The sequence below is a fragment of the Rhipicephalus microplus genome, chromosome X (assembly GCF_043290135.1).
Source record: "Rhipicephalus microplus isolate Deutch F79 chromosome X, USDA_Rmic, whole genome shotgun sequence".
NCBI lineage: Eukaryota > Metazoa > Arthropoda > Arachnida > Ixodida > Ixodidae > Rhipicephalus > Rhipicephalus microplus.
The window spans coordinates 315,161,705-315,165,618 of NC_134710.1; the positions used below are offsets into that span (position 1 = coordinate 315,161,705).

General features: G+C 45.5%; 1 non-coding gene across 1 annotated transcript; it reads right to left on the minus strand.

The window, feature by feature from the left end:
* Positions 1–3,503: 3,503 nt before the first annotated feature.
* Positions 3,504–3,585, minus strand: TRNAS-GCU (transfer RNA serine (anticodon GCU)). The gene has a single exon. It is a non-coding gene; the product is annotated as a tRNA-Ser (tRNA).
* Positions 3,586–3,914: the final 329 nt, after the last annotated feature.

Sequence of the window (3,914 nt, forward strand, 5' to 3'; positions counted from 1 at the left end):
CTGCGAAGTTTTCTGAATCTGTGCTGATATTTTTGCCGATTTATTAAGAACTTCGCACAACTTGCCTCCCCACTGAAGTCCCTTCTTCATAAAGACACACCGTACTTGTGGGATTATAAATGTGAGGCATGCATTTCAACAGCTGAAGTTTTTATCGACTTCAGGACCCATCCTAAAGCATTTTGATCCTCATGCTTTGACTGAACTTCACACTCATGCTAGTGGGCCAGGTGCGTGTGCTGTGCTGGTCCAACTCTGCAACAGCCGTCAGCACGTCGTAGCATATGCCAGTCGGACACTGACCAGAGCAGAGAAGAACTACACTGTCACCGAGCTCGAGTGCTTAGCAGTCTTCTTCGCCATTCAGAAGTTCCGACCGTATCTACATGGCCGCGAGTTCATAATAGGGATCGATCATCACTCACTATGCTGGCTTGTGGGACTTCGCGACCCGTCTGGCTAGCTGGCTCGTTGGGCGTTGCGTCTGTAAGAGTACAGCTTTTTTGTGGCCTATAAGAGTGGACGATGTCACACAGATGCCGACTGCTTATCCCGCCTTCCTTCAGTACACACCAATGCTGACAACGATGACATTTTATGACTATTATTTTGTGTCTCGTCCGACTTTCCAGATACCAGCAGCTTCAAATGTGAGTAACAGCGCGACCCTACCCTGAAACCCTTGCTCGAAGGAGGAGGAGGGTTGAAAGAGGAAGAACAGGGAGGTTAGCCAGTTCTCAGACCGGCTGCACATAACTCCGCCGACAAGCGTTTAACAATTTCAAATGGCTTGCTGTATAAGAGAAACTATTCAGTCGACGGCCTCCCGTTGCTTCTAGTGGTGCCGGAAAGCCTGCGCCTGGTCGTCCTTCGTTCTATGCACGATGACATAACATCCAGTCATCTCGGTTTCACACGTACGCTACATCGACTACGTTAGAGGTTTTACTGGCCGAAATGGTGGAAGACCACAAAACAGTACGTCGCCAGCTGCGCTATATGTCAGCGCCACAAGCGATCCACCACTGCCCCGGCAGGTTATTTGTAGCTCATCCCTCCACCAACATCCTCTTTTGAAAAAGTCGGCATCAACTTGCTCGGACCTCTTCCTAACACCCCATCCGGCCACGGATATGTTATGGTGTGCGTGGATTACTTAACTCGTTATACGGAAACGGATGCATTGACATCGGCCACAGCAGCCGCTGTTTCTTCTTTTCTGTTACAGCTGGTCATACTGCGTCATGGTGCTCCACGGGTTGTCATCAGTGACCATAGACGGCAATTTATAGCCGACGTGGTTGAAAAAATTGGGCTCCTCTGTGGCACCTCTTATCGCAACTCCACCCCTTACTTTCGCAATCTAACGGTCTTGCTCACAGAACAAATCGAACTCTTATGAATATGCTATCGATTTACGTTGATGCTGACCACAGGAACCGGGACGCCGTGTTACCGTTTGATAATTACGCGTATTACACCGAAAAGCATGAAGTTACTGGACATTCGCCCTTCTTTCTGCTTTACGCATGAAATCCACGGAGTTTTCTGGACACTTTATTACCTTTCTCCCATCAGGAAAATCTGTCCATTGCTCAGACGTTGTGTCGTACTGAAGAAGCACGTCAACTATAGCGCGCCTTCGAACATTGTCTTCTCAAGAACACAGCAAGAGTCGCTACGATGCCAAGTATATCGCCGTAGAGTTTTCTCCTGGTGACTATGTTTGGCTCTAGACTCCTGTTCGTAGAAAAGGATTGTACCGGAAGTTTCTAGCAAACTACTCAGGCTCAATCTTGATAGTCACTCGTCTCAGTGACGTGAATTACGTTGTCGCCTGAGTCACAGCGAATAACCGGCCTTCGCGCACAACGCAAATCGTTCACCTAGCCCGCCTCAAACAGTATCATCCTAGGCTTATTTAACTAACTCGGCGAGCTTCGTCGGCCGCCGTGGGAAATGCAACGAAGATGCGCGAGCCTCCGGGGCGCGGAAAAAGAAGAAGAGCAGTGGAGCGGCGCTTGGACTGTGTGGTTGGATGAACCAGACTAGGCCTGTCTCAGAAGTACGCTGCTCTTTCCCAACGCCATTTATTTATTTATTTTATTTAGTACATACTGCGAATCATAAATGGTCCAAGCAGGAAAGGCACATCACATACAAAAAAATAGGAATAACATGCATCATACATAATGCAATTCACTCTACTTAATTCACAATGAATGGGGAACACATAATTTGTTCCAATCAGACACTGTCCGTGGAAAGAAAGAATACATAAAGAAATCAGTTCTCGTGAAATATGGGGTAAGCAAATTGGGATGGTAATGTCGGGTCTGCCTAGTTGATATGAAAGATAGATACGGTGATGGATCAATGGCGAGTTTATTGTTAAGTAACAAGAAAAGGAAATCAAGCCGTTGTTTGAGTCTGCACGAATCAAGTGGCTGAATGTCATTTGCAGTCATTAGTGCAGAGGGTGAATCAGATGGTAAGTATTTGTTGTATATAAAACGAACTGCTTTCCTTGGAACCCGCTCAATTTTATCAATATTAAACTTAGTGTAAGGCTCCCATACTGTGCTGGCGTATTCTAGTTTAGGTCTTACAAAATAAAAATAACTAAGAAGCTTTACATTTGTAGGGCAGTTACGCAGTTTATGTCTTAAAAAGCCGATTTTTCGTAGGGCAGCTGAACATATGTTGTCTATGTGGACGTTCCAGGATAAATTGTTAGTTATGGTTCATCCCAAATATTTATAGCTAGTGACCTCTCTCAGGGATGATAGCTCTAGTTTGTAGATATAGTCTAGCAGATTTTTTTGACGTGTCAGACGCATACAGACACTTTTGTCTACATTGAGGGTCATTCCCCATTCATTTCACCTCATTTGTAAATAAACACAATAACTCGTAACAATAGTAAACTTGCAAGTCACGATTGAAGAGCAATATGATTCAGCAACGATATTTAGTCCAGGTTTTCCCCATACAAGTCTCCAGAGGAATGGTGGAATAATAGATTGCATCTATATTTCTCAAATCAAAGTATTTAGCACTGAGACAAAATGAGCCGTTATGAAAAAAAAGTAATACTGCCACAGACGAATATATGTGCCTCTTACCTGTCAGGAAAGTGCAGCAGTTCCCATGCTTTTCTTCGCAAATTGGACGAATATAAACGCACTAACAGAAACAATACTTTCCTTCAGTTCTGCCAGAAGATCCTGCCGGTGATTCGTGCTCATAGGCGAAAAAAAAAAAAACCATGCGCATGCTCAAACCATCCCGTGCGCTCTGCTGTATGCCATGGTCTCAGCCTAGCAACGTTGCGCTCGGCCTCCTCGCCGACCCGCCATGGCTACCGCATGTGGTCGTGTAAGTACACGCCTAAGTGAGGGATGAATGGAGAAATGTTATCGGTTGTCCAGTAGTTTGATGACCCGGGTTCAGTTCAACCTTTATATGTTTCTGAGAAAAAAATAAATTCGCAAAAAAGAAAGCGACGAGGGTGGGACTCGAACCCACGCGGGCAAAGCCCAATGGATTAGCAGTCCATCGCCTTAACCACTCGGCCACCTCGCCGACCCGCTACAGCTACCCCTTGTAGTCATGTAGGTAGACACCTTAGCGGCGGATGGATGGCGAAGTATTATCGGTTGTCGGGTACTTTGGTGGCTCTGGCTCACGTTGACATCCATACATTTTTGAAAAAAAAACATAAATTGGCAAAAAGAGCGACTAGGGTGGAACATGAACCCACGTGGGCGGAGCTTAGTGGTTTAGCAGTTCATCGCCTTTACTTCTCGGCCACTTCGTTTTGTTTCTCTTTATTCATTGCAAGGTACATCAATACGCAAAATAAAACGCAAATTACACTTTCTTTGGCACGCTTTGTTAAAATCGCTTTAGCG